General features: G+C 39.8%; 1 pseudogene across 1 annotated transcript in view; it reads right to left on the bottom strand.

Moving 5' to 3' along the window:
• LOC308610502 (putative helicase senataxin) overlaps window positions 1-19481 on the bottom strand; it is a 70083-nt pseudogene that overhangs the window by 15978 nt on the left and 34624 nt on the right. Inside the window, exons 11-18 of the transcript in view lie at window positions 13610-13783; window positions 11057-11289; window positions 9829-9996; window positions 9008-9158; window positions 3751-3852; window positions 3446-3582; window positions 2176-2247; window positions 331-480 (exon numbers count right to left, since the gene is read on the bottom strand). The product of the transcript in view is annotated as a putative helicase senataxin (transcript). The remainder of the gene's footprint in view (window positions 1-330; window positions 481-2175; window positions 2248-3445; window positions 3583-3750; window positions 3853-9007; window positions 9159-9828; window positions 9997-11056; window positions 11290-13609; window positions 13784-19481) is intronic.

Here is a 19481-nt window from a genome sequence, read left to right as displayed (position 1 = left end):
GAGAGGCCACAACAGTGAGAGGGCCACGTACCGCAAAAAAAAAAAAAAACAAAAGGTAACCAGAGATATCCCAAGCAGGAGCTAGAATAATCCTTGGGAGGGATTTTATGAAGAACAATCAGGAATCTCTAAGACTACAGTCCCAATACTGAAAAAGCAATTTTCATCGTGGTGGGTCATTAGCAGCGTATTTCAACATAAGAGAATACATATGTAATGGCAGGTCAAAATCAGATGCAAAGACCACTTTGTCAACATCTCGGCAGCCACTCTTCATCTAAGACTTACTCTTTACTCCTAGCAAAGCTGTATGGCCGACTGCTTACTGACCTCATCAACAATGACACAACTAAAGGGGACACCCCCTTGCCCACGGAAAGCAGCCTCGAGCAGCAAACCACCACTCGTGCTCAGTGTGCAGCAGATGATGTGGGACTCTAAGATGATGATGTTCTGTGTCTTTTGTGGGCATCCTTGAACCTAAGAGAATAAAAGTTCATCAACATTCAGTTGTATATAAATTCTTAACTACACTTATTATGTGGCAGAATAATGTCTAGTAAATGTTAGGTAGGAACCTCAAGCCTAGAAAAGAGAAGAAACATTCAAGATAATCAGGAGCCACCAGAAAGAACACTTTGCAGTGGAGTCTAATCTCAGAACATGAGTTAATAATAAGCACATTAAGAAAAATTTATTCAGGTTTAATTTGGTCGAAGTGGATTACAATTCTTACAGCCTGACGTATGAGGGAAGGTATCAGAATAAGCAAAGATTAAGTAATTCTACTGAGTTGTGAAGCAATTATCTGAGTAAAACCAGGATCAGAACTAAGCCTGAACATACACTTTGCTGTTAGTTTTTAAGTATGTAATATTGTTCTTTTATAAGGGATAGTACCAACAAAAACGCCTGTGAAACTGACAAGCATTCTAGTTCCACAGTGAAATCCAACAACCTTGGTCCAGACTATAATGGAATAAACTGTGATGGAGACTAACAGTATGAATGACACCTCACAATGCATATCATTCAGTGTTCAAATTAATAAACTAGTACTCTCATCATAGATTCAGGTAGCCTATCTCCCCTCCTGAAAAAGCTGTCGTGAATCATCCCTGAACATGTGATAGATTCAACCATGGATGCCAAGGCATGTATGTGAAGAGAGGGTGGCAACTGTGGCCTTCTGGTGCTCACATGTTAACTGTCACATACCTCTCCTTTCAGCTATCTAATGAGTAAAACTGCCAAGTACAATTAATTTAATGGCCCACAGAACAATGTGATCAGCGGCAAAAACCATAATACTTGTAAACATGGACTTCATCCTTAAATGTGGGAAGATTAATTTTGGGCTCAGCTTAAAGTTTTATTAAAAAGCTTTCCACATAACTTTTGATTTAAATAAACAAACTGCTAGTGGAAATACACATTAAGTTCAATTATATTTATTTAGTCACACAGAGAAGTCAATAATACATTCAAGAGGAAAACCTCAGCTCAAATATACAAATACCATTACCGGTTGAGTATTACCCTCTCTTTCCCTGACTGCTAATTCATTTCATTAAGGGCTGCATACTGGTGATGGGGTACACACCTGGCTCATTCTAGCTTTGACCAATATAAATGTTAGTTGATATTTTTATATCCAAAGAAAACTGGGAAAAGTTATACATGTTATAGAAGGATTTTTTGTGATCAGAAACAAGTAAAAGGAGTGTATGCTTTCAGCCAAAAACTGAGAAAAAAGGTGCTTATATTTCTTGGGCCACATCCCAGCCACTGTCACTCTACCTGAATTCAGATGTGTATTTTTTTTCCTGTATCTTCAAATAGTTACTTATTTATTTATTTATTTGGCTACGCTGGGTCTTAGTTGTGGCATGTGGGATCTTCCCTGCAGCGTGTGGGATCTTTTAGTTGCAGCATGAGGGATCTTTTAGTTGTAGCATGCGGGCTCTTAGTTGCAGCACATGGGATCTAGTTCCCTGACCAGGAATTACACCCACACCCCCTGCAATGGAAGCAGAGTCCTAACCACTGGACAGCCAGGGAATTCCCCCAAATTTTTAAATGTAATTGAGAAAAGACCACAGGTTGTCTGAACTATTTCATAATTTTAAAAAAGAAAAAGTAATACCAGTAAAGTGCTACAGGTGAACTACTTACCTCTTTAATTTTAGAAGAAAGCTCCTGCCTTTCTTGTGAAACTTTGGCCATTTTTTCATCTAATTCTTGCCTCTGGAAAAAATCAGAATGCCATCATTAAAATTAAATTAAGCATTTTAAAATGCTTTCCAATGGACTGCCTCACATTTCAAAAGGGTGAGCCAGTACTTTACCAATGAAAAACTGATTCGCCCAGTGTGTTTTCTCTATACCAGTCTTTCTGTATTGCTGTGTGTCAGAGTTTAGCTAAGCTACTCCATGGTACTGATGCCCTGGCATCCATTTTGTTTGGCCAAGCAGCCTGCAGAGACCCCAAACTAACACTAGGCCCCTTCACACACATGCACGCCCTAGATGGAAGCCCGTGGAGTCACCGGCCCACCAGCCAACATAAGCTCTTGTGATCAACAGTCTCCTCTGCCATCCAGTGCCTTCCCCTTATATGCCCTTTAGATAAGAGACCCTCTAAGCTACTTACCAAAACCCTGCTCTTTCAGTTAAAATTGGCCAATCCAGCCCTAGCCTGGGAACCCCAAAGTACTCCACGCATGGACTCTGATAATGACATGTGCGCCAGGGCCTGCCTCTCTCTGTCTGCACTCTCCCTTGACCTGCCTGTCATGCCCCACGAGACATGCCTTATACCTTCCTCAAGACCTGTGAAAATAAACTTCTCTATTTCGCTTTCTCTTGTGGTCTGTTTTTAAACATCAGCTCATTGTCCAGCAACCCGACAACCAGCACCCCATGCTTCAATCAGTAGGTGCTAATTTGATAAATTCTTTTATTTTTTGTGGCCCCCCTGTGCAGCATGAGGGATGCTCATGAGGAACTAGGGTTCCCTGAGCAGGGATCAAACCTGAGCTCCCTTCAGTGTAAGTGCAGATTCTTAACCACTGGACCACCAGGGAAGTCCAATAAATTCTTAATAGTGTGTATGATTCAGTTCTGTTCAGAGTACTGCAGGTACGCTTTCTGCTTAAGCAGGCCAACCCTTGGGGCATCACTTACGTGTTATCTACTCTGCCTTCATGCTATTAACAGTGGCGTTCAGTGGCTAAAACAGACTGCACGTGGCCTGCAAAGTCTGAAATACTTACTATCTTGTTCTTTTAAAAAAAGGTTAACCCCTAATGTAAGGCATACCATCTCTGTGTACATTTTTGTACACAAATTATGCTATTCCACAATGAAAGAATGGCATCAAATACTCACCAACTAGTTTATCTATGAGCTTTTAAAAAACACTGATCAAGACATGTTTAGATACCTGTAGTTCCCTTCCACCTCGGCATAAAGCACGCTGGCGAGAAAGTTCATCTAGTTGATGATCTAGAAATTCCTTTCTTCTGTGAATCTCATGAATATGAGAAGGTAAGTCTTTTTCATTAAAAAAAAGATAAAAAGCTGTTGATTCTAACAAATACACACATATGCATACAAATGAGAAGGAAAACTAGCTTTCAAAACTAGACTACTTCTAGGGTCTCCAAATTACCTTTAATGCCCATGCCATTTTCTACCATACAAAAAGAAACAGAAATCAATTTATATATACCTTTATTCAGTACTTACTCATTCTGTGGTTAACTTGGCTCTCCAAACTGAATTTTAGGACCTCAGTATTAATACACTTTTCTGGACCTAGACGTACTAAATTTATATCTCCACAGTTTCCTGTTGATAGAAGTCACACTTAGAGGTTAATAAGAATGCTGTCAATTTCTGTACATAATAATTATTTCTAAGCAAATATATTAACAATCAGAGAAAGGAGCTAACATGAACTATTAATCAACCAAATACCTGGAACTGCGCTAGAGGTTCCACACACATTCTTTTAGATTTGCTTCATAAGAATCCTATAAGGCAAGGATTTATTTCCACCTAATAAAAGCTACTGAGGTTGCACAAGCAGTACACTGCAGAGTTGAGATTCTATTACACTAATGCTTCTCAAACTATGTTCTATACATCACTCCATGGTAAGATGTATTTGGGAAATGGCGAGTGAAAATAAAACAAATTTCTTGACCATAGGATATTTCGAAGATGAAGACTTTTCTCTATTAATGCAGGTCTGAATTCCCCAAACAGAATCTTACAGGACCATCAAATGCTTTTCTGCAGAATACTGAGAACCACGGTTTTGAAACACTGTTCCACATCACAATGCCACTCCAGGATCTAAGGGACACAAGATGCTGGAAATTCTGGAATATGGTAATTCCAAAAACTGTCAGCATCATTTAACTGGTTTATTAACCACATTTTAATTTTAGGTTAGCACATTTCAGATATTATTTAATCTAAAAGTCTCCCAATGCTTCACTGAACTACTAAACTATAGCAATCATGCAGCGTTTATTAGCACTTATCCCAATCTGACACATCACATACTTGATTGCTATCTCCTTCCACTGAATCCAAGTCCCATAAGAACCAGGTTTTGTTTTGGTCACAGCCTAGAAGCGCAGCTGGCACGTAAGTACAATAAACATACACTGAATGAATAAATGAACTCATTATACAACTGTTCACACATATTTTTGTTCCTAGTTCAGCTCATTCTTCTAAAATTTGAAGCCATCTTCTCTGACCAACATTTACTTGAAGGTGTCAAAATTGCTAACTTGTGTTTCTACCAGAAAGGTGGATGAGATTTATAGCCACTATAAGCATCTAAAAATGCTCTAGAAATTAAAACAGACATCCTTTAAATTGCAGGGTGAGCTCAGAAGGATGTAAGAGAAATTCCTAGGGGCCAAAAACAAAGAGAAAGGTGAAAAACAGAGGTGAAAGCCCCTGAGCTGCTGTGGCTTCCCTGGAGGGAACAGGGTGAGGGCTGGTCACTCTCTAGATGCTTAGGTGTTTGTTTTTTCATTTACATACAATCAAATGCAGAGATTTAAAAATCCTTAGTTCTACAGAGTTTGACAAATATCTACATCAGCAAAACTACCATTCCAATCAACATATAGAAATTGTATAATGGGGGCTTGGATTTTAACGTCCACTAGAAAGCAAGAGGGCATGCAAGTGGTGGAGGGATGAAAAAGACATGAATTTATATTGGCCTGGGCTTAGCTGGGAAAAAAAACTCTCTTCTAGGACTTTCCAACTATAGGCCCATGCCACATGTGGACTTAGAGCTTAAACACATAATACAGAGAATGACAAAGGTGACCCAACCAAAATACAGTTGAGATTTTAAAAATGAGAATACAGTGAACAATGTTATACCAATATATTTGAAAACCTAAGGTGAAGTGGAGATTTTTCTTGAATAATATGAATTAGCAAAACTCACTCAAATGTAGAAAACTTGAATAAACCAACAATTAAAGACATTCAGCACACAGAAACTTACCCATCTGTCAAAAAACAGACAAAAAACAAACAAACAAGAAGCCCCCCAAAAAACAACACTAAAAACAAATTAACCTTCAAATAACAGGTAATTCCCTGTCATATATGAAACATCCCAAATAAATGTCTGTATAATTCCTTTTTTTTTTTTTTTTTGTGGTTCACGGGACTCTTACTGCTCTGGCCTCTCCCGTTGTGGAGCACAGGCTCCAGACGCACCGGCTCAGCAGCCATGGCTTATGGGCCCAGCCTCTCTGTGGCACGTGGGATCCTCCCGGACCAGGGCACGAACACATGTCCTCTGCATCGGCAGGCAGACTCTCAACCACTATGGCACCAGGAAAGCCCTGAAAACTTCATTTTTAAAGTCTGTATAACTTCAATACTAAAACCAAAGATATGACAAAGAAAAATTATAGGCTGCCGTCAGTTAAAAAAATCAATAGCAATCCAGCAATGTGGTAAAAAAATAATAGTACACAACCAAGCAGACCTTATTCTAGGAATCAAAGATATTTTCAAATTAGTAAAGCATTGTAGGGAATTCCCTGGCAGTCCAGTGGTTAGGACTCGGCACTTTCACTGCCATGGGCCTGGTTTCAAACCCTGGTCGGGGAACTCAGATCCCTTAAGCCTCAGGGTATGGAAAGAAAGAAGAAAAGAAAGAAAGAAAGAAAAGAAAAGGGGCTTCCCTGGTTGCGCAGTGGTTGAGAGTCTGCCTGCCGATGCAGGGGACAGAGATTCGTGCCCCAGTCCGGGAAGATCCCATATGCCGTGGAGCGGCTAGGCCCGGGAGCCATGGCGTCCAGACCCTGTGCTCCGCAACGGGAGAGGCCACAACAGTGAGAGGCCAGCGTACCACACACACAAAAAAAAAAAGGAAAGGAAAAGAAAGGAAAGAAAAGAAAGAATTAAAGAAACAAAGAAAAGAAAAGCAGAATTCCCTGGTTAGGACTCTGTGCTTGCACTGCCATATGATGAGGGGGAGGGTTATATGAATGAAAAAATACTGCATGCAGTAAAATTCAACACCCATTAATTAAAAAACTATAATTAGGTGGGGACTTTTTTAACCTGATAAAAGCGTATATACCAAACCCCAGGAACAAACATCACACTTAATGGTGAGATGTCCAAGGTATTTCTGTAAAGGACACCCAGGACCACTGAACATAGTGAAAAGAAGCAAAAACGAAAGTACTGAATAAGAAGAAAAAAGCCGTCTTTACTGACAAGAGATGTCATTTTCTCTCTAACAAAAATATTAAAAATCCAACCTAGACACTACACTTGTGCCACCTTCGTCCCAGCCTTCTCGTGTTGTCAGCCCACACCTGAAAAAGGGCTTATTACCCTCCCTCAGGGAAAGGAAAGTGAAAACCACACGGGAACTGTTCTCGGTTGTATAATTTGATACAACTACTTTGGAGCAGAACCGGGCACTATCTAGAATCAGCACAAATCCTTCAACCCAGCATTCTCATTTCTAGGTATATATACACTAGACCAGTGTTTTTATAAACTCTTTTGACCGTGATCTATAGTATGAGGTACACTTCACATTGAAAGCCAGTACACTCATACCTCACCAATAAAACAGGTTTCACAAAACAATACTTTACCCCTCACTACCTACACTCTAATCTTTTCTGTTCTCTTCTGTTCTATCTTATCTTGTGTAAGTATGCTGGTTCTGATCTCCCTAAACTGATTTCACAATCCACTAACTGGTCACAAGCCACAGTGTGAAAGCACTGCCCTAGCAGCCTGTATGAATACTCAGGAGACGTGAGTAAGAACACAGTACTCCAGTGTACTCCCTTCAGCTGCTGTACAGTACAACACAATACAACTCAGTCACTGCAGTAAACGTTTTCATCCTGCACTGGAGAAACAGGCACAAGTACAGGAATTAAGTTTGAAATAACAAAAAAAAAAGGGAAAGAACTTACATTTCTATCAATGGATAACGAATGAACTGTGCACTCATAGATGAGACACCCTATAGCAGTTAACATGAATGACCGTATCCATATACAGCGATACATAAAGTCATAGTTCTCACAAACATAATGGTGAGTAGAAAAGTTGCCGTTCACAATGCATTTTCAGTTTTAAAAGCAAATGACCTCTAGATGTAGCTAATACATGTGCAATAAAAGGGGAAATATGTGTGATCCTTGCGAAGACAGACGACACATCCTGGCTGCTCCGCAGCTGGTGTGGCCACGGGACTAAGTTCTGGCCAAAAGGAAATAAGCAGAGGTGCTACTGGCAGCGTCTCAGAACTTTCCTTAAAGCACAGCTAGTATATCTGTCCCTTTTTCCTTGCACTTGCTAGATGGGAATACTGGTGCTGGAGCAGCTGTTTCTGACCATGAGGTGCACTAAGGAGTGGGGGGTCCCACGTAGTGCAGCAACAAGGTAGAAAGACCCTAGGTCTCTGAACACTCGGAAGTAGAGTCATCACGCCAGTATCATCCCTCAGCTGCCCATCTCTGGGCTTCTGAGTAAGAAGGAAATAAACTTCTATCATAGTTAAGCCACTGTAGTTGGAGTGTCTATTATTTGCAACCCAATTGAATCTTAACTGATTTAGGTCACTGCCAGGTAACATCAAGGAAAATAAAATTTGCTTAGGGAAGACGAGATACATGTGCTTAGAAGAGCAGCCCGACCCAGAGCCATAACCACGCCACTCAGGATGGCTGGTGTGAGAGGAGGTGTTAAGGTTAAGTGCACAGAAATGACTTTACACATTCGCTCAAGCATTCCGAATCCTCGGTGGCAATGCTCTTCAATCTGTCAACTGTACTGAAAAGACTTGTCCCTGTGGTATACTTTACATCTCAACTCCTCAGCTTCTCCGCCTATAAAATGTAGATAGGTTATTTATTGCATGGCTCAGAGGATTACTCTGAGTACTGACACATAGTGAGCACTCGGTAACCATAAGTGATGACTGCTCTAGCTTTTGTGTCACTAAACATCTACTAAGTCCCAACTGAGTGCCAGGCACTGTTCCAGGCACGGGGGTTACTACAATGAACACATTTTTAAAAGCCCTTGCCTTGGTGGACCTCGTTATATTCTAGCTAGACTGAACCATCCACGGTTCTCTGGCTTCTGGTCCTTTTTATGTACAGTAAGTTCCACCAGAGTCCTCTCCCCACTTCACTTCCTCATTGCTCTTCCACGTTTCATCTTAGATATCATTTCCTCTAAAAGTCTTCCCTAACCCCTACACAACTGAATCAAGGGCTGCTCTAAGGTGTTTCAAACGGCACAGGGCCTGGCACAGAATAAATGCTCCAAAATATTCAGTAAACAAAGCAGTAAGTACACATGGGCCACAGCCTCAAGTAGAAAAAATGACCAGAACTGGCTTGCTCTTTGTCATTCAAAGTTACCACACTAAACACTGAAAACAAAAACAAATGAAAAGCCCACATAAGTATCATACCTAAAGGATTCTTCTTGTCTTTACACTTCTCGTTGAATTCAAGCATAATTTTTTTCGTAAGTTCATCAACAGCTGTATTGGAAGGTGCACACACAAGGACACGGTTTTGTTTGATTTTGGCATTGGAGTTCTCATCTGAATGCCCCCTCCTCTGGTTCGACAATTTGCAACAAATAAACAAACAAGAAAACAAACAATACTGATAAGCTCTATTGTGCAGTGTTATAGTTCTTCTCTACTGTCACATATATTTGAAAGTTCCCCTAATAACTAGTTAAAAGTAAATAAAAGCACCTACATCTTACACTGATGTTAAAAAATTAACCTGGCTGGGAATTCCCTGGCCAACGAGTGGTTAGGACGCAGTGCTCTTACTGCCAAGGGCCCAGGTTTGATCCCTGGTCGGGGATCTAAGATCCCACATGCCGCATGGTGTGCCCGAAAAAATAAATTACTCTGGCATAAAATCTAACTTCTCTGAGCCTTACCTTACTATCCACTTATTTTATTCAATGTTCAATCCAAAATGTAACCCAGGAATACATTCAAGATTGTCTCCTGGGATTAGCCGTGACCTATAATAAAGCCCGAAGACCACTATTCTAGCCCTTAGAATTAGTTTCACACAAGATAACATTTTCTGTTCCTTTTATTTCTTATAACCTTCTCTACCTCTGCTACCGCTTTATCTGATATAGTTCCACACAGTATCAAAAAGATACACAGAAGTGAAGGGAAAAACACACTTTAGTACTTATTTACACGGTAAAGTGAAACAACATACTCAATTAAGGGCACCGATGCCCTCGTGCACACTCTACCTCTGTCAGTAGGCGGTACAGGAGGCCCACAATGGTTTTTGATTTTCCTGTCCCGGGTGGTCCATGAATCAGACAGATCTTGGCAACTGCTGGGGAGTGTTTCACCATGGCATATGCAGTTTCTATCGCTTTCTTTTGGTCTTCATTGAAATCTTTTAGGTAGGCGATCTATACAAAAGACACTAGTGAGAACGAGCGGTTCTTCCTGGGATGGCACAGGAGAGCGAGAGAGTGGAAGACATCTGTTTGAACTGCTGCTGACCTTTGTCAGACAGAAGCTTTGGTGATGATCAGGCAAAACCCCAAAATGACCCTTAATCTAAGAACCACTTTCACTACTGGAAAGAGCTACTGATGAGTCTACAGGCCTCAGTCCACCTACAACCACAACAACTATATTTTTATTTGTGATTCTTATAAAGATGATCACAATAAACTGTTTTGTACTTTTCTTCTTTTTATTCCGTGGTTCTTCCCATTTTAGTCAATCCTCTCTTTAGACAGTAAAAACATTCCAAGACTTCCTTTCCTAACACAAGTGATACAGTCAAAACAACAGGGATTTGGGGTCAGATCTGAGTCTACACCTCAGATTCACTCAAACGCTAGGTCTCTAAACTCCTAACCTCTCTGGGCTTCAGGCTTTGACAATCATTAAATCTGGGATTCCTTAGAGGGTGGGAACTGACTGAGAAAATGCATATGAAAGTCCTAACACAAGACAGGGGTTCAAATAACATTCCTTTCCTTCCGCCTGTCTCTGTGTTAATTTCCTGGAACTTACACCCAACTCTTACAACAATGAGAAATATGTGTTCACACAAAAATCACAACTTCGTCGTCGCACTGACAACAGTACCAGTCAATGCTCCACTGATCATTCAAATGCAAAAGTCATTCCATTAAACCTCCTCTTACTCCTGTATTTAATTACCTAACAAACAGTTAAGTAGGATGTTCACCTCACATTTTAATGCTGCTCTGCAAGCATGTTTTCAATTCCCTTTTGGACTCTACCTTTTTTCCTGAGGTAAGCTGACTAACTTAACACAAAGAACTACTTTGCAATATTAAAGAAAACTAAGCACTAAAAACGTCACTGGGCACACATGGTGACTATGTCTTTGTTGTAGACAACAGGGAATGTGTGACAGATAAAAATAACATGCTTTAACATCTTGACATGAAATGTTCTGACTTTCCCTGTTATCAAATGACTGTCACTCACAATTCTCTCAGATGCTGTAGTTAGTAAATCTTTTGTACAGAAGTCCATGGGGTTTGGATTCAGAACGGCTCTGGCCAGTTGGTTCCGACCACTCAGCAAAGACATGGCTTTCAACTTCCTCTGTGTAGTCACCAGAGAGCTGATTACAAGACATTTCACGAATTCATTTAAATTGACGGGTAAATTATGTTGAGTCTGGATGGAAAGGGAACACTCAGATTTCCCATTACGCACTATTATCAAGAAGGAGAAAAAGCAATTTCAGTTACCAGTGAATAACAGTGTCCAGTTAAAAAGGTTATTCAGAACAAGGTGTTTTGTAACTTTTTTTTGTGTGTGGTATGCAGCCCTCTCTCAATGTTGTGGCCTCTCCCGTTGCAGAGCACAGGCTCCGGACACGCAGGCTCAGCGGCCATGGCTCACGGGCCTAGCCGCTCTGTGGCACGTGGGGTCTTCTCAGACCGGGGCACGAACCCATGTCCCCTGCATCGGCAGGCGGACTCTCAACCGCTGCGCCACCAGGGAAGCCCTGTAACATGTTTTTTATACATCATTTAAATAATTTTCTCAGTAAGTATCTACTGACTGCCTCCTAAGAACCAGGAAACATTTCTGTCCTCTGGAGGCTTATTTTTTAGAAGAAGGGGGCAGATAAGCAAATAAACATGTCAGGTGATGGTAAGTGCTAGGAAGAAAGCCGAGAAGGGGGATGAGGAAGTGATGAGGGTTGTGAGGGAGTGTTGTTGTAGACAGGAGAGTCAGGGGAGGTTTTCCTGATATGATATTTGAGCAGAGCCATGGCATTAAGTGAGTGAGCCATGCCCGTAACCGGGGAAAGTGGGTTACAGGAAGAGAATCAGCAACTGCAAAGACAATGGGGCAGCGAGGTGCCTGGATTATTTTCACAAAAGGGAGAAGGCCAGAATGGCTAGAAGGAAAAGCAGGGAGAAGCGAGCTAGAAGACCAAGACGGTAAATGCAGCTACACTTCAGAGGGCTCTGCAGTTAACCACTCTGAACATGACTCTGAGTCAGTTCAAGAGCACAGGACAGCTCCGCGCAGGTAAGTGACACACGCTAAGTCACACATTAAAAGAATCACTTATCGCGAATGAAGAATAAACTGCAATGGAAAAAGCACAAGAAGACAACTTAAGAGGCTAAAATCTAGGTAAAAGTGAATGGTCACGTGGGCCAGGAGGCAGCAGGAGAGGTGGCACTTGGATGTAGGATATATGGCTAAGGAAGATCCGACAGGACTTCCTGATGCATTAGATGGAGCATGCGAGGGAAAGCAGGACTCAAGGATGACTCTGAGGTTTTGGGCTGAGCAACTGGAAGAATGGGATGGAGGTCCCACATGCTGAGTTGGGAAAAAACGGAGCAACAGCAGGTGTCAGGCAGTAAATCAAGTGCTTCCTTTTGGAGTAGGTTTGAAATGTCTAATAATCTCCAAATGGAGACGTCAGGTAGTTGGATGCATGAGGAGTTCCGGGAAGGAGACAGAAACCATTGCTAAATCTTAGAAACAGAACTTTGGCAAATGTAACCACTTGTAAGAGTTGAAAGCACAGATGAAGCTAGATATCCCTGGTGCTCAATGCATCTTGCACAAAGAACTGAGCTCTGACCACACAATAGTGGACATGGCACACCAGTTAGGATGCGGCACGATGTTAAACTCTAAGAGCTTTGTTGCTATTTTTAAGATATGATACAAAAAGGGGAAGGAATAATGATCACATATTCTCTTCCCGTAACAGAGACTAAGAGAGCAGCAATGTCAAAAAGGCAGCTTGGCATATATCAAGCATGTGGACTTCGTAGTCAAACAAAATTAGGTTTCAATTCTGGACCGAGTGTTTTAATAGTAAGGATGCCTTTGGATATGTTACTTAACATCCCTGAACTCTGATTTCCCAATGAGCAGGGAACAAACCATTCTGCTTTGCAGGGCTCTGGGAAAAGATGATAAATGTGTACAGGAAGGACAGGGCACACTGGCTGGCACACAGTCAGTAGTCCTTAAATTCAAGCTAACATTATTTTTGTTATGCTACCTTAGGGAGAGAAGTCCCTACACCACAGTGGATGGGAGTGATGAAACAGTAAACCCCTCCAGTTGCCTTACAATTAGTTCTGTGTTTGGTCTGCTCATCAATAATTAGCCCCCAAACCAAGGCTGGAATGTGATTTAACAAACAGATGGTTTGCAAACTGTCTGTTTTATAACAAACACACTGACAGATGAAGGCATTTACTAGAAGGAGAAGACATTACAAAAGAAAGCTTTAAAATCCTAAGTCTAAAGCAATACGTGCTGGGCCTTTTCCAGCTGAGTCTAGAAAAACTAAAAGAGGACTCTGAATGGTAAGTAATCAACCTAGCAAATACAGTCTGGTAAACATAGAGCAAACATACATCTGGTAAATGGACAGCAAATAGAGGGCTGGTAAATGTATAGCAAATACATGGCTAGTAAAGCCTAATTTAGAGGGAGATGAAAAGATGAGCTGCTGACAGATTTCTCTTCCATGTCTCATTAGGTACTTACTGACTGAAGTGCGGCGGAACGTATGAACATAGCCACAGTAATGTTCACGGGGAACTTGCAGGCGATGTCTCTCTATATCCTTCTTCTCTCCATTTAGTCTTTCAGGAACCAAAAACACCAAATCATTTTCCTTTGGATGAAGCTGTTTAGCTAGTTCACATTCCTCAAGATAAACTATAACACAAGAAGAAGCCAGCATTTATTCTAACAGAATTATTTTACATGAGATTAAAGGATATTAAACGCTTGTACTAAATTCAAGCAAGTATACAGCACTAGCGGACTTTGTACATACTTCAAAATGATAGTCTAAGCTAGTCAGCATTGACAAATATTGATCACACAGCATTATAAAAGTCTTCTTAAAACCTGCTACAAAGCCAAAATAGATGAAGTCATAATATTCAAAAGTAGCTAATACATTTATTTTCCTTGAAGTTTACCTTAGTTTTTAATCAAGGAATTTTCACTTTTGTGCCCTGCTTTCAAAATCCCGAGAGAAAATCTGGAAACAGATCCATGTACACGTAAGAATTTTGAGCCTACTAGTGGCATTTCAAACAAGGGGGAAAGGACAGTAGTAAAATAAATGGGGCTGGGAAAACAGAGCAAGCTCTAAAATTAAAAAAAAGTTCAGTACCAACTGCCAAATCCAGCAGCAACATATTGAACCAAAGCACGAAGTACTAGGATTAAGTAGACTGAACTACTAAGTCAAAAAAGAATTTTAAAAATGCATCATGTAAGAAATGTCTATTTGAAGGCATCAGAGAGCAAATACAACAATGAAGAATCACTCTGTTGAGATCCAGAACAAGGTGGAGATCCGTAAGGGTCAGCCCAGTATTTTCCCTAGAAACATCTGAACTCCTCAGGGAGTGGCAGCCAGGAATTTGAGCAGTACCTGGGATAGCCTTGTACAAAAAAAGAGACAAAAACTGGAGTCCAGGGCCTGCATAGATAAAGTAGGCATCCTGGTAGCCCTCAAGCTTCAGGTAGGGACCATGAAGGACTACACCCAACAATGAAGGCAGCTTCAATTCACCCGAGTACTTCAGGAAAGCTCAATCCTTTAAGCTGATCCCACATTGCTAGTACTCCCAGAATCCTGGCAGAAGCAAAGAAAAATCCTCTCTGGAAGAGGACATCCTATCATCCTAGGCCCCTGATTATTTTTTAAATAGCTTTCCAAAGACAATGACCAACATATTAGAAATAAGCAAAGCACCAGGAGAGAATACATGAACTACTAGAATCAACAAACAAACAAAAAAGGGCTGCACAAGGCACTACACAGAGTACAGTCCTTGAATTGGTTCTAGGACTCCCGCAGGCACCAAAATCCTCAGATGCTCATGTCCCTTATGTAAAACGGCATAGTATTTGCATATAACCCACGCACATCCTCCAGTACACTTTAAATCATCTCTAGATTACTTATAATACCTAATACAATGCAAACGCTATGGACATAGTTGTAAATCCAACATAAGTGGTATGTAAATAGGTGCTGGTGCATAGCAAACATGTTTTTCTGGAATTTTTTTTCCCTGAATATTTTCAATCCACGCTTGAATCCGATGACGCAAATCCCGCAAATACAGAGGACCAACTGTATGTATAACACAGTTTAAAATATAGAGTTAAAATACGTAACAATAATAATATACAAAGTGGAACAGATAAACAGGGTTAAAGTTTTTTAAGATTTTGCCTTATCTATGGAGACACTTAAAGTATCGATGAAATCTGTAAACTTTGAATCATGTACGCTCTAAGTGTTCACCTAAACTACTAAATGGCAAAAGAGGTACAAGTTGACGTATAATTTCCAAACTAAAAGAAAAGAAAAAATGAATGGTTCAAAGGTCTCACATATATGTAAAGAGTACACTCTAGTTCTATCAGTTTTTTCTTTATATATTTTATTAGGTATTCAAAATGGTCCTATCTTCTGTTCACTGAACTTGCTATCATTGTGAAATACTCGCTTTTAATCTCAAATAATGCTCTTCTGCCGTAAAGTCTATTTAGTCTGGTATTAACAGAGCAAAACAAGTTTCTTTTAGTTGGGTTTGCATGAGTAGCTTTCTCCAATCTTCCTCTTCTAACCTTTCTGTATCCTTATGTTTACATGTATTACTTGTAAACAGCATATAACATGCCAATACTGATCTTGAAATAACTTTTTCTACCCAAAGATACTACGGCTAGTTAGAAAATTGAAAGCTCACATACAGGATAAAACATATAGATGGTATCGGTTACATCAGGTAGCAAGAAAGCTCTCAAAGACTAGCCTGTCTAAAGGGCTCAGGAGCCAACTTGAAGAAACCAATTACAAAGACTTGAAACAAGTGTATTTAAGGCCATGTGTTCATAACGAAAAAACATTTTTTTAAAGTTCACTGGTCAACCCAGCACTTGCAGAGAATTAAGTCATTATTTTGAAAACTGGTCAGGAGTCAAGTATCAATACTTATTCTACCCTTCTTTATAAAGTATACTACTGAGTAATCAAATAAAATGGAGCACTTTTTCTTTACAGAACTACAATAGCAAATAAATGAAGAAATGATCAAATAAAAATATCACCATTTTGTATCCTTTAGTAAAATAATTAATCTAGGCATTAAGGATCAACGGTTATAAGTATTACAAAAAGAGAAATTAGAGATCAAGCACCTCCTGATAAAGGAACACACCAACCTCAGCTATGAACTAGTTTTGCCAAAAATATTAGGTCCAATGAAACTGATCAAGCCTCTAGATCCAACTATCAATTTACAAAAAGTACAAAGGACTGAAAAACATACTAAACACCACCAGGGGGATGCTATCAGCAAGACACAGACACAGACCCTGTAATTCTACAGGGTCAACAACACAATTTCTTCAAAAAATAAATTACAAAGCGGGAGGGATCCATGAGACAATTGTAATTGAAGAAGACATATTAACAATGTCAGTGAGTGGACCTAACTTGGATCTTAATTCAAGCAGGCTGAAATAAATTGTTCTTTATGAGGAAACGGAAAACTTGAACACTGTCTAGCTATCTAATATTAAGAAATCATGGTTCATACTTTAGCAACAAAATAATGAATTATCAGCAAAAATACTATGAATTTTTAGGTCCATCTCTATTAGAGATAGTCACTTAAATAATTATGACACCAAAAGAAAAAAAATCTAACCAATGATGATCTGCAAAACCTCTCCCTAGAAAACTGTAAAACATTACTGAAAGTAAACCTAAATAACTGACAGTATGTATCGTATTCAAATCAGTATTAGAAAGATGTCAATTCTTAACAAATGTCCACATCTTTTTTTTCTCTAAAACTTACATGGTAATGCAAAGGGACAAGAATAGCCAACGTACTCTTAAGGCCAAACAAGGTAAGCAGACTTGCTCATTAATGTTTATAATAAAGCTTAATTAAGTAAAATTAAGCAATGTGATATGGGCAGAAAGGTAGGCAAATGATCCAACAAAGAAGAAAGGAGTCCAGAAAAAGGCGAGTGCATTAAATGGACATTAGATTTGTAACAAATATGACACTGCAGACCATGGAGAAAGGATAATCTTTTCAATAAACACTACTGGGGTAATTACATCTCCATTAGGGAAAAAAAAATGAAACATGGCCCCTACATCTTACTCGTGTACAAAATCCATTCCAGGTCGGCAAAACAGCGAAGCCTCTAGAAAAGGGATTGGCAAACTTTCTGTAAAGAGCCAGATTTTTCTTTGCAGGCTACACATGGTGTCTGTTGCATATTCATCATCATCTTTTCTTCAAAAGCTTAAAAAAATGTAAGAACCTTACTCTTGGGCAGTATAAAAACAGGATACAGGGTAGATCTGCAAGCTGTGGTTTGCTGACACCTGTTCTAGATGTTAAGATAATATATTTATGACCTGCAGCAGGGAAAGGTTTCTTAAACCTTTGGCACAGACCATTAACCATAAAAAATACACAGATGCATTTGTTATGTTAAAAAATAAAGTCTAAACAAGAATAAAATAAGAATTTTAAAGACATCACTAAGAGAGACATAATGCAAGCCAAAGTGGGAGGATGGTTTATATCCAGATTGCATAAAGAACTTGCTACAAATCAGTAAGGAAAAGACAACTAACAGAAAATGAACAAGAGTCTTTAATAGGTGCTTCCCTAGAGAGGTTACTTGAGCATCTACTAAATATATGAGAAGGTGCTCAATCTCACTGATAGCCAGGATATTACAAAATAAAACCACAAATGGCCATCAATACACACACACTACAATGGCTAAAATGAACAGCACAATCAACACAAATGTGTTGGCAGAGACATGGAGCAACGTGACTTCCATACGCTGGTGGGGTGTGTCATTCTGCACGACTAGCTTGGCATTATCTACTCATGTTAAGCTCATGCATAATACCCTGAGACTCTGAGACCCACTTCAGGAGACAGACTCCACAAAAATGCCCTCGCATAACACGAAGAGACACATGAATGACCATAATAGCATTATTCATAAAATGCTGTGTGTAGAAGAAGGCCTGAGGCTGCTATCATTAGAAAGGCCTGCTTACAAGGTTGGCCCCCTTGGAATCTGGGAACTTGGTTTTCCAGACAGCTCTCATCATTTGCTGATGACAATGGCTCACTGTACCTTACCTGTTTGCCAAATTTTTTCTCTACAGCTTATGTCAAACACCCACTTTACTTGTGAAAGTCATGAATGTGGGCTAGGCAGAGGGTGTTTTAGGCACTGGGTCTCTAAGCTTCCCTGGTAGATAATGTGTCACATGGGTTGTCGCAGCCCACTACTGGGAAAATTAAGTGTGTCCTGTGTGACTTCGCTGGGAAATGACTCTTGGAAACTTGCTCCTGGTTTCCTTTTTCCCTTTGCTGATTTTGCTTTGTATCCTTTTGCCATAGTAAGTCACAGCCATGAGCAGGAATATAATTCTTGTGAGTCCTCCTAGCGAATCACTGAACTTGGGCATGGACTTGGAGAGCCCTGACACACAGGCCTAAACTGCTGAAAAAATGTCCATTAACGGGAGTTCTCTGGCGATCCAGTGGTTAGGACTCGGCGCTTTCACTGCTGTGGCCCGGGTTCAATCCCTGGTCGGGGAACTAAGATCCCACAAGCTGCATGGCACTGACAAAAAAAACTTCTTTAAAATAATAATAACAAAAATGTCCATCAACAGTAAAATTGTGACACAGTCACATATTGAAATACCACCACAGCAATGAAAAAAATACCAAAGATGCACACAAAATTGATGAATTACGAAGACATGTTACGTGAAAGAAGTCAGACACAAGAGTAAATGCTATGTGATTCTATCATACCATCAAGATAAATGGATGATAAATCAGTGATTTAAATATTAGAAAGAAATATAAAACTACTACAAGAAAATATGGAAGTATTTATCTGATTTCTAAAACCAACTGAACAGTAAAGAAATAAATACGGTATTTTTGAACATGTGAAGATAAAAATTGTCTGCCTCAAAAACTGCATGTGAAACTGAACAGCAAATAATGAAATTGAAAAAAATTAACAATGCATACAAGTAAGAAAATAACCTCCCTAAGAGAAAAAAAAAGGACAAAAGGCATGAACAGACAATTATCCGCCCCCCCCAAGAATATAAAAGACCAATAAATATTTGAGGACAAAAACTACAACTTCAAATGAGATACATGTTCCATATAAAACTGGGGGATAAGTTTAAACTAGCAAATGAGAAGAGATACATTCTTACATTCTTATGTCAGAAGTGAAAATGGTATTCTTTTTGGTAGACAGAGGCAATATGAACCGAAAGTCTTAAAATGCACACACTGTTTGATCTAGC

Source organism: Mesoplodon bidens (assembly GCF_964165515.1).
Source record: "Mesoplodon bidens genome assembly, contig: HAP1_SCAFFOLD_123, whole genome shotgun sequence".
NCBI lineage: Eukaryota > Metazoa > Chordata > Mammalia > Artiodactyla > Ziphiidae > Mesoplodon > Mesoplodon bidens.
Note: the sequence above shows the minus strand (reverse complement) of the source record. Positions and strands in the feature narration are given on the sequence as shown.